Source organism: Cebus imitator, unplaced genomic scaffold, assembly GCF_001604975.1.
Source record: "Cebus imitator isolate Cc_AM_T3 unplaced genomic scaffold, Cebus_imitator-1.0 Scaffold496, whole genome shotgun sequence".
Taxonomy (NCBI): Eukaryota; Metazoa; Chordata; class Mammalia; order Primates; family Cebidae; genus Cebus; species Cebus imitator.
In genome coordinates, this window is record NW_016107811.1 from 239074 (window position 1) to 251528 (window position 12455).

Sequence of the window (12455 nt, forward strand, 5' to 3'; positions counted from 1 at the left end):
TCTCTACTAAAAATACAAAAATTAGCTGGGTGTGGTGGCGCATGCCTGTAATCCCAGCTACTCAGGAGGCTGAGGCAGGAGAATTGCCTGGACCCAGGAGGTGGAGGTTGCGGTGAGCTGAGATCGCGCCATTGCACTCCAGCCTGCGGAACAAGAGCGAAACTCTGTCTCAAAAAAAAAAAAAAATAGCATTGTAGATTATTCTAATGTAGAGAGTAGATTGATGCTTCCTTTCAGAAAGCAAAGAAGCCAGTTAACAGGCTAATGGAACAGTCCAGATGAGAAATGAGGAAGGTAGAACTAAGGCAATCGAAGAGGGATGAAGGAAGGGATGTAGTAAGGAGATGGTTAGGAGATAGAATTGACAGGATGTAGTGACTGAATAAGTACATGGGCTGGGCACGGGAGAAGGAGAAAACATAGAATATAGGAAGGAAGAGCAGGGTTAGACATTAGATAATAAGTCTGGTTCCCGGTATGTTGGATTTAAAGTGCCTATGAGGCATCTAACCTACCCCACCAAATTAGAATGTAAGATCTGTAAGTTGAGGGTTGTGTCTCTTCACTGCTGTCTCCCTAACATGTAGGACAGTGCTTGATACATTGAGGGCACTAAGTGATTTAATAAGTGGGTGAATACATCCAGGTGGCTATGTCTAGTTGGTAACTTGAAATTCAAATTGGAAACTTAGAATAAAAGGTCTGAATTGGAGATACATTATTTGGGAATTGTTAGTTGAGAATGGCTGCTGATATTTCCAACATTAGATAGCACCCAAGGGAAACCAGCATTTAAGGATCTGACTAAAGATGATTGCTTAATGGGGCTGAGAAGGGTAGGAGGCGAATCGGAGAAGTTGAGAGAGGCTGGTGCGGTAGCTCATGCCTATGATCCCAGCACTCAGAGGCTGAGGCAAGAGGATCACTTGAGCCCAGGAGTTTGAGACCGGTTTGGACTACATAGTGAGATCCTGTCTCTACAAAAAATAAAAATTAGTAGGGTGTGGTCACACCTGCCTTTTGTCCTAGCTACTTGGGAGGCTGAGGCAGGAAGATTGCTTGAGCATAGGAGTTTGATGCTGTAGTAAGCTATGATTGTACCACTGCACGCCAGCCTGGGTGACAGAGTGATACCCCTATCTCAATTTTTTTTTTTTTTTTTTTTTTTTTTAGGGAGAGTCTCATTTTATCACCCAGGTTGGAATACAGTGGCACAATCTCAGCTCATTGCAACCTCTGCCTCCCAGATTCAAGCAATTTCTTTTGCCTTAGCTTCCTGAGTAGCTGAGATTACAGGCATGTACCACCACGCCCGGCTAATTTTTGTATTTTTAGTAGACACAGGGTTTGATCATGTTGCCCAGGCTGGTCTCAAACTCTTGGCCTCAAGTGATTCACCCACCTCAGCCTCCCAAAGTTCTGAGATTACAGGTATGAGCCACCACGTCCCATCTTCAGTTTCAAAAATAATTTTTTAGAAGTTGAGATAATTTTAAGGAAGGAGTGGTCAGAATGATACCAAGGCAGAATACTGCAGAGAGGCCAAGAAGACTGAAAAGTATCATTGGTTTGGAAATTAGGTACTCATTTAAAGGGTTTTGTTTTTGTTTTTTGAGACGGTCTTGCTCTGTTTCCCAGGCCGGCGTGCAGTGGCACCATCACAGCTCACTGCAGCCTCGACCTCCTGGGGCTCAAGTGATCCTCCCACTTCAGCATCCCAAGTAGCTGGGACTGCAGGCATGCACCACCACGACCAGTTGTGAGCCAAAATTTATTTATAAAAAGGTTTGTTGGTGGGCCTGAGAGAATAAACAGCTGCTGGCATTTATTTCTATGGGCTGGAGGAGGCAAGGTCACTTGCTGAGGGTGGGGTGTAATGTGGTAGTAAAAGTTGGAATTGTTTCTGCAGGGAATTAAAAGGGGAGCTGAGCAGAGTTGTTAAGGGCTGGACTGCTGAGTGGTTTTAAGAGCATATGCAAAAAATAAAATAAAAAATTTAAAACGACAAAAGAAGAAAGAGCATACACAGTTTGGAGACCATTAATTTGAAGTGGAACAGTACAAACAATGGTGACTTTTCTCTAGCGATACTCAGTAACCCAAATGTAAAAGTTGAAGATGATGTTGATCTTGAGGCCAGGTGACTCATGCTGGGAGGCTAAGGCAGGAGGATCACTTCAGCGCAGGAGCTCAAGACCAGCCTGGGTAACATAGTGAGACTTCGTCTGTATAAAAAAAATAAATAAAAGATAAATAGATCCTGAGTATGGGAATTTGTAAGCCAGGTATGGTAAAAGAGCAATGGGAGTTGAAGGGACCAGCAGGAAAGATACTGGAATGGCATGTTGTGGAGTGGATTGGAAAAGGAGTGAAGCAGAGAGAATGCCGACAGACTGGAAATAAATGGAAAGGTCACAGCATTGGAGGTGTTGATGAGGTCAAACTTTACTTGTGGTAAAAGTGGTGGGGAGAAGCAGCTAATTTTGTATTATATTACATAAAGTTAATTGTCTTCCTTATTGCAAACAGATTTCTTGAAGACAGGGCTTTTTGTTTACTTTAAATCTTTCATAATACCTGGGACAGTTGTTTGCATATAAGTGCTGAAAAAAAGTTTATTAAATAACTGAATATTACTGTATTGCCTAGAAAGTCAGCTCTCTTAGACGGAGTCTTGTTCTGTAACTGAGGCTAGAGTGCAGTGGTGTGATCTCAGCTCACTGCAGCCTCCGCCTCCTGGGTTCAAGTGATCCTTCTGCCTCAGCCTCCCCAGTAGCTGGGACTACAGGCATGCACCACTGTGCCCAGCTAATTTTTGTATTTTTAGCAGAGACAGGGTTTCATCATGGTTGGCAAGCCTGGTCTCAAACTCCTGACCTCAAGTGATCTGCCCACCTCAGCCTTCCATTGGTATTACTCAAGTAATTTTTTGTTGTTTCTGGTATGATGTGTGAGAGAAAATCTGATATTAAATATCAATTTCTAGAAAATATGTGTATTATCAACCACTGATTTGACTGCTTGGTATGGAGGACATACACTAGTGATGGAAATGATGTATTACAGGACTTCCAAAATCACAACTGGACTAGGAGTTAAATAGGTATGAAATTTGACCTGAAAAATAAGCTTAATCAAATTTACTTCTTTCTTTCTTTTTTTTTTTTTTTTTTCGGAGTCTTGCTCTGTCACTCAGGCTGGAGTATAATGGCACTATCTCAGCTCTCTGCAACCTCTGTCTCCCGGGTTCAAAAGATTCTCCTGCCTCAGCCTTCCTAGTAGTTGGGATTGCAGGCGCCAGACACCACATCCAGCTAATTTTTGTATTTGTAGAGATGGTGTTTCACCATGTTGGCCAGACTGGTCTCAACTCCTGACCTCATGCCTGCCTCGGCCTCCCAAAGTGCTGGGATTATAGGCATGAGCCACGGTGCCCAGCCAATGAAATTTACTACTATCATGGGGTTTTTCATTGATTGTGCTATAATTAACTGGAAATAGTTTTGTGGCCCAGTTATGGTTATCACCTTTCTTTTTTCCTCTTCCCTCCTTTACATTCCACAAATATTTGTTGAGAACCATCATTGGGAGTATAGCAGTGAACAAACCAGACAAAAATCTATGTTTTCATGGAGCTGAATTATAGTCATGAACAGACATTTTAAAAAAGTAAAGTATATTAGGTTTTGAGTAAGCGTTAGGAACTAAAATGAGGGAGGAGTAGGGATTTTTGTGCCAGGAAGGGAGGGTGGTTTAAGCTTTACTTTTAGATAGGGCAGCTAGGAAAGGCCTTGCTGAGGACGACTTGAGGACTTGAAGGATGTGAGCTGTGCAGATAGATATCTGGGGGCAGAGTGTTCCAGGCAGGGGGAACAAGGGGGTGCAGACTCCCTGAGACAGCAGCATATTTGTGTGTTCAAAAAATAAGGAGGGCCAGGCGCAGTGGCTCATGCCTGTAACGCCAGCACTTTAGGAGACCGAGGTGGGTGGATCACGTGAGGTCAAGAGGTCGAGACAAGCCTGGTCAACATGGTGAAACCCTGTCTCTACTAAAAATACAAAAATTAGCTGGGTGTGGTGACTCATGTCTGTGATCCCAACTACTTGGGAGGCTGAGGCAGAATTGCTTGAACCCAGGTGGCAGAGGTTGCAGTGAGCCGATATTGTGCCACTGCACTCCAAACTGGGGGACAGAGTGAGACTCTTGTCTCACAAAAAAAAAAAAAGTGAGGCTATATGGCAGGACTATAGTGAGCCAGAGGAGTGGTAAATTAGTCAGATGATATCAGATGGAGATTTTATAGTGCATGGTAGGCCACTGTAAGATGTTCAGCTTTTCTTCAAGTGGAAACTCCTTACAGAGGAATAATTTCTAGTTTAATGATACCATAATGGTGGCTCTATAGAGAATACATTTATGAGGGGCAAATTTAGGGAATTTTTGAGGAACAAGGGCTGAAATAAGAGATCAATTGGGAGACTGTTGTAAGTCATTTTCTTCCTCTTTGCCCCATCCCATCCACTTGTCCATCTCTCTACATTTGCTTTTCTGGGAAAATATGAACAACTGACTTTTTAGGGATGTTCTGAGCTACATACTTTGTAGTACACTAGTCAGTGTAGTAACTAGTAGTGAATGTCTTCCTAAGTCTTTCTTTTTTTTGAGACAGGCTTCACTTTGTCACCTAGGCTGGAGTACAGTAGCACAATCACAGCTCACTATAGCCTCAGCCTCCTGAGTAGCTGGGACTACAGGTGTGCACCATTACACCCAGCTAATTTTTAAATTTGTGGAGATGAGATCTCACTATGTTGTCCATGCTGGCCTCGAACTCCTGGCCACAAGTGATCCTTCCACGTTGGCCTCTCAAAGTACTGGGATTACAGGCGTGAGCTACCCTGCCTGGCCTTTTACTAAGTAATTACATATGGAACAACAGGTCGGGGTCTTTAAATTATTCCTCTAATGATACTACATTTATGTTACTTTATCCATATTTTTTTTGTCATAATCTTTCTCTTGACCAGCGACACAACTGTTTTACCTAGTCATCCTCTGACAAAAGACAGTACAATGTATATTGGCCCAGAAAAAAATTAAGCCATTGAATGTAGCCTAACTAGAAATTTCTTCAAACTGAACTCACTAGTTGCAGAAAGTTGACTATTATTTTTCTTTTCCTGAGACAGAGTCTCACTCTGTCAGGCTGGAGGACAGTGGTATGATCTCAGCCCACTGCATCCTCCACCTCCTGGGTTCAAGCAATTCTCCTACCTCAGCCTCCCGAGTAGTTGGGATTACAGGTGCCCACCACCACACCCAGCTAATTTTTTTTTTTGTATTTTTAGTAGAGATGGGATTTTACCATTTTGGCTGGGCTGGTCTTGAATTCCTGACCTTGTGAACCTCCTGCCTCAGTCTCCCAAAGTGCTGGGATTATAGGCGTGAGCCACTGCGCCCAGCCAGTTAAATTTTTTTTTTTTTTTTTTTTTTTTTTAAGATGGGGTTTCTCCATGATGGCCAGGCTGGTCTTGAAGTCCTGACCTCAGGTGATCCACCCACCTCGGCCTCCCAAAGTGCTAGGATTACAGGCGTGAGCCACTGCACCCGGCCAGCTAGCCAGTTAAATTTTTATGAAACACAAATTGCTTGACCTTGTCCTTAATAAAACCCTCTAAAATGACTGACTTTTCTTTAAACCAGGAAGAAAATATACCTGGATAATTTGTGTGCATTTTATGTAATGAACACTAAATCTCAAACCTGTAATCCCAGTGCCTCGGGAGACCAAACACGGTAGTGGGGAGGATCACTTAAACCCACTAGCTCAAGACCAGCCTGGGCAACATGGTGATTCCATCTCAGAAATTAACTGGGCATGGTGGTGTGCACCTGTAGTCCCAGCTACTTGGAAGGCTGAGACGGAATGATTACTTGAGCCCAGGAGTTCAGGGTTAAAATGAGCTATGATTGAGCTGGGCGCGGTGGCTCACGCCTGTAATCCTAGCACTTTGGGAGGCTGAGGTGGGTGGATCACCTGAGGTCAGGAGTTTAAGACCAGCCTGGCCATCATGGTGAAACCCCATCTTAAAAAAAAAAAAAATTAAAAAAAAAGAGCTATGATTGTGCCACCACATTCCAGCCTGGGCAACAGTGCAAGACTCTGAACCTAAAATTTAAAAATCTGCAATATATTTCATTAAATCTGAGGTACAGTTGATTGAAAGACTATCTTTTTTTATGTACCATTAAGAAAAGAAAAATGGGCCAAGCATGATGGCTCACACCTGTAATCTCAGCACTTTGGGAGGCTGAGGTGGGCAGATCACCTGAGGTCAGAAGTTCAAGACCATCCTGGCCAGCATGGTGAAACCCTGTCTCTACAAAAAATATAAAAATTAGCTGGGCCTGGTGGTGCATGCCTGTAATCCCAGCTGCTTGGGAGACTGAGGCAGGAGAGTTGATTGAACCCGGGAGTTGGAGGTTGCAGTGAGCCGAGATCGCACCACTACATACTAGCCTGGCGGACCAAACAAGGCTCCCTCTCAAAAAAAAAAAAAAAAAACATTGCTAGTTAATTAAAATTAAATTGTAATTTGTCATCAATTCAAAGACATTCCTGGCCGGGCAAGGTGGCTCATGCCTGTAATCCCAGCACTTTGGGAGGCTGGGGTGGGTGGGTCATGAGGTCAGGAAATCGAGACTATCCTGGCCAACATGATGAAACTGCATCTCTACTAACAGGAGAATTGCTTGAACCCAGGAGGCAGAGATTGCAGTGAACTGAGATCCCACCATTGCACTCCAGCCTGCAACAGAGTGAGACTCGTCTCAAAGGAAAAAAAAAAAAGAAATGTCTGTTTTAGATAATGTTAAGGTATAAGAAATATGCATCTAGAACTGATGAAATATGATAGCATATTAACTTTTCAGTTAAATTTTGTGCTGATAGTGCGGGTGATTTTATTTTGGAGACTGGCTTTTCCATTATACATCTTGGTTATTAAAAATAGGATTTAGGCCAGGTGAGGTAGGTCACCCGCCTTTAATCCTAACACTTGTGGAGGCCGAGGAGGGAGGATTGCTTAAGCCCAGGAGTATGAGGCTATAGGAGCTATGATTGCACCATTGCACTCCAACCTGGGCAGCACAGCGAGACTCTGTCTCAAGAAAAAAACAAGAAAGAGGCCGGGCGCGGTGGCTCAAGCCTGTAATCCCAGCACTTTGGGAGGCCGAGGCGGGTGGATCACGAGGTCAGGAGATCAAGACCATCCTGGTCAACATGGTGAAACCCCGTCTCTACTAAAACTACAAAAAATTAGCTGGGCATGGTGGCGCGTGCCTGTAATCCCAGCTACTCAGGAGGCTGAGGCAGGAGAATTGCCTGAACCCAGGAGGCGGAGGTTGCGGTGAGCCGAGATCGCGCCATTGCACTCCAGCCTGGGGAACAAGAGCGAAACTCCGTCTCAAAAAAAAAAAAAAAAAAAAAAAAAGAAAAAAAAAAGAAAAAAAAAAAAAAAAAAAAAAAAAAAAAAAAAAAAAAGAAGAGGAAAAGACAAATGGTAGGTTGAGTTAATAGCTCTTAAGGCAATATATTCATGGATAACATGCTTTAATAAGGTATACAAGAGAGAATTTAGCCTGGTGCAGTGGCTTACGCCTATAATCCCAGCACTTTGGGAGGCCAAAGTGGGAGGATCACTTAAGCACAGGAGGTTGAAACCAGCCTGGCCAACATAGGGAGACTCCATCTCTTAAAAAATTAGCCTGATGTGGTGGACACCTGTGGTCCCGATTGCTTAGGAGGCTGAGGCAGGAGGATCACTTAAGCCCAAGAGTATGGTAGGTGGCCTATATGTTTGTTAAAACTCTCCAAACATATACTGAAAATCTTCATTTTATTGTATGTAAATTATACCTAAATAAAAGTGTTACATGCATAGTACAGGGATATTTTATATACATGAAAGTTAAAATTTAAGAAGCCAAGTGTTGTGCTGTCAAAAAAACAATAGGTGGGGTGGCTCATGCCTGTAATCCCACCACTTTGGGAGGCTGAGGCAGGTGGATTGCAAGATCAAGACCACCCGGCCTAACACAATGAAACCCCATCTCTACCAAAAATATAAAAACTAGCTGGGGGCGTGATGGCACACGCCTATAGTCCCAGCTATTTGAGAGGCTGAGGCAACAGAATGGTTTGAACCTGGGAGGCAGAGGTTGCAGTAAGCCAAGATCGCGCCACTGCACTCCAGCCTAGGTGACAGAGCGAGACTCCGTCTCCAAAAAAAATAAGTAAATAAGGGAAACAATGTATTTAGTATAGAAGGATAAGGAAATGGAAGAGAAAGAATCGTTTTAATAACTTGGAATAATCTTAAATTGGAAGAATAAATAACGTCTTCTCAAATGTAGATATCTCTGAAAGGTCAGTTTAAAAAAAAATCTGAAAGCAAAAATATACATATAGATGTGAAATTTGTGAAACAGGGTCTTACTGTGTTACCTAGACTGGAGTGCACTGGTGCAGTCGTTAACTCACTGCAACCTCAAACTCCTGGGCACAAATGATCTTCCTACCACAGCTTCCTGAGTAACAGGGACTACAAACATGTGCCACCATGCCAAGCTAACTTTTTTATTTTGTAGAGACAGGTCTCACCATGTTGCTGAGGCTGGTCTCAAACTCCTGGGCTCAAGCGGTCCTCCCATCTTGGCCTCCCAAGGTGTAGGAATTCCAGACATGAGCCACCTTGGCTGGCCTGGCAAAAATCTTTTATATACACATTTAGAACAACGTATTAACAACTGAGAGGAAATTTTGACAGAATATAAAGTCAAGGAGATCCCTGAAAATGTCTGCTGGTGTTTTCAGTTACAGATTTTGAGGCCCTTTGCCTGAAGATCCTGTTTTGATAGAGCTGGGATTCTGTTTCTGGTTTTGAGGGTTTTTTGTGAGACAGAGTCTCACTTTGTCACTCAGGCTGGAGTGCAGTGGCGCTTCTTGGTGGATTACCTGGGGTCAGGAGTTCAAGACCAGCCTGACCAACGTCGTGAAACCCCATCTCTACTAAAAATACCAAAATTAGCCCAGCGTGATGACACACACCTGTGGTCCTAGCTACTTGGAGGACTGAGGCAGGAGGATTGCTTGAACCCATGAGATTGAGGCTATAGTGTGTGTCATTTTGCTGGGCTTGTTTTTGTTTTTGTTACTGTTTTTATTTTTTTTTAGAGACAGGGTTTTGCCGTGTTGCCTTGGTTGGTCTTGAACTCCTGAGCTCAAGTGACCCAATTGCCTCAGCCTCCCAAAGTGTTAGGATTACAGGTGTGAGCTGCCATGCCCAGCCAGATTCTGTATTGACAAGCAAACCAGGTTGATTCTTATAGGGTGTGTTTTGGAAATGCTAGACTAAGCAATGAAAACATAAGAAGTGGAAAAATGCCATAGTTATTATTCCAAGAACTGATCCACCTGCCTCAGCCTTCCAAGTAGTTGGGATTACAGGCGTCTGCTACCATGCCCAGCTAATTTTTGTATTTTTAGCAGAGGCGGAGTTTCAGCATCTTGCTCTGGCTAATCTTGAACTCCTGACCTCGTGATCCACCTACCTCGGCCTCCCAAAATGCTGGGATTACAGGCGTGAACTACTGCGCCCAGCCTCTGCCTTTTATATATAAAGTTAACATGTGCTGGCCGGGTGTGGTGGTTCACACTTGTAATCCCAACACTTTGGGAGGCTGAGGCGGGTAGATCACCTGAAGTCAGGAGTTCAAGACCAGCCTGGCCAACATGGTGAAACCCCATCTCTACTAAAAATGCAAAAATTAAGCCAGACACAGTGGCTCACGTTTGTAATCCCAGCACTTTGGGAGGCTGAGGTGGGTGCGTTGCCTGAGGTCAGGAGTTCGAGACCAGCCTGGCCAACATAGTGAAACCTCATTTCTATTAAAAATAGAAAAAATTAGCAGGGCGTGTTGGCAGACCCCTATAACCCCAGCTACTAAGGAGGCTGAGGCAGGACGAATTGCTAGAACCCAGGAGGCGGAGGTTGCAGTGAGCCGAGATCACTCATTTGCATTCCAGCCTGGGCAATGAGCAAAAGTCCGTCTCAAAAAAAAAAATAATAATAATAATTAGCTGAGTATGGTTGTATGCCCCTGTAGTCCAACTATTGGGAGATTGAGGCAGGAGAATCACTTGAATCTGGGAGGCCGAGGTTGTAGTGAGCTGAGATCGTGCTACTGTACTTCAGCCTAAGGGACAAAGTGAGACTTCATTGCAGGGAGAAAAAAAAAAAAAAAAAAAGATAACGTGATGGCGTTTAAGGCCCACGTGGATAATCTGGGATGATCTCAAAATCTCCATCTCAAAATTCATAATTGAATGACATCTGCAAAGTTCTTTATTGACATTTAAGGTAACATTTATAGTTCCCTGGAATTTGGATATAGATACTTCCTGGAAGCCATTATTCAGCCTATCACAATAAACATCTTAAAAGTGGCCTGGCTGGGCTCAGTGGCTCATGCATGTAATCCCAGCACTTTAGGAGGCCGAGGTGAAAGGATTGCTTGAGCTGAGGAGTTCAGGACCAGCCTGGGCGACATAGCTAGATCCTGTCTCTATTTAAAAATAAAAAAATTTTAAAAAGGAAATAGGAAAAAAAAAAAAAAAGTAGCCTGAATGTGATTTAAAAAAAATAAAGAAACAGAGTTCTCTCTTTTCTTTTTCTTTTCTTTTTTTTTTTTTTGAAATGGAGTCTCGCTGTCACCAGGCTGGAGTACAGTGGTGCGATCTCGGCTCATTGCAACCTCCGCCTCTCAGGTTCAAGCAATTCTGCATCAGCCTCCCAAGTACCTGGGACTACAGGCACACACCACCATGCCAAGCTAATTTTTTGTATTTTTAGTAGAGATGGGGTTTCACCATGTTGGCCAGGATGGTCTCGAACTCCTGACCTCATGATGTGCCTGCCTTGGCCTCCCAAAGTGCTGGGATTATAGGCCTGAGCCACCTCGCCTGGCCCCACTTTTGAATTTTTTTGGAGACAGAGTTTGACTTCGTTGCCCAGGCTGGAGTGCAGTGGTGCAATCTCAGCTCACTGTAACCTCCATCTCTTGGGCTCAAGCCATCCCACCACCTCAGCCTCCCAAATAGCTGGGACTACAGATGGGCAACACCATGCCCAGCTAATTTTGTATTTTTTGTAGAGATGGGGTTTTGCCTTGTTGGCTAAGCTGATCTCAGACTCCTGAGCTCAAACAGTTTTGAATGCGCCAAGATGGGTGGATCACTTGAGGTCATGAGTTCAAGACCAGCCTGACCAACATGGCAAAACCCTGTCTCTACCAAAAAATACAAATATTAGCTGGGTGTGGGGGCCCGTGCCTATATCTGAGGTGGGAGAATCACTTGAACTCAGAAGGCAGAGGTGGTAGTGAACAGAGATCACACCACTGCACTCCAACCTGGGCAAGAGAGTGAGACCCCATCCCCAAAACAAAAAGTAAAATGTTCACACACACACACACACACACACACACACACACACACACACACAGTTTGAAATTATTGAGTAAACAGCTTTGCGTTCAGCATTTTTTTCATTTACAATATGATTAAAATTTGAGATACTAATGACTAGGTGAGATTCTTAAAGTAAGTTCTAGGTTTTTCCACCTAGAGTACTGTCTTTCAAACAATGTGTTTTATGTCTTTGCAGCTTGCTAAGACTTGTCTTTTAGGGTTTTGACTCTTTACCTAAGTCAGAATTACCCAAACAAGTTAAAATGTTTATTGTTTAAAGAGTAAGAAAAACAGCCGGGCACGGTGGTTCATGCCTGTAATCCTAGCACTTTGGGAGGCTGAGGTGGGTGGATCACCTAAGGTCAGGAGTTCAGGATCAGCCTGGCCATCATGGTGAAACCCCATCTTTAAAAAAAAAAAAAGAAAGAAAAACAGATGAAGTTTAAAAATCATAAATAGAAGAGTCTTCTTATAAATGAGAAAGTAGAAGCACCAAATAGGGAACATATCCATTTCAAATGTAGCTTATGGAGTTACTTTCTTAGCACTTTACATTAATACATTTAATTATATTTGATAGTTTTTATGTATATTCCCAAATATAAAGAGGTAAGAATTAAAATTGTTGATCGATAGTCTTTTTATTATTTTCTTGTGCTTCAAGGCAGACACGTTCCTTAATTTTAGACCTCTTGAACTCAGATGGACCACTGTCTTAGGTTTTTGTTGTTGTTGTTTTGGGTTTTTGTTTTGTTTTTTGAGAGACAAGGTCTTGCTCTGTCATCCAGGCTGGAGTGCAGTGGCACGATCACTGTTCACTGTAGCCTTGACCTTGTAGGCTCAAGCAAGCCTCCTCCCTCAGCTTCCCATGTACTGAGACCACAGGTGTACACCACCACATCTGGCTAATTTTTTTTTTTTTTT

General features: G+C 43.3%; 1 protein-coding gene across 1 annotated transcript in view; it reads left to right on the forward strand.

Annotated features, from left to right (window-relative positions):
- The window catches only part of SNX6 (sorting nexin 6), a 62820-nt gene that overhangs the window by 8300 nt on the left and 42065 nt on the right, over positions 1 to 12455 (forward strand). The gene's annotated exons all lie outside the window — the stretch shown is intronic.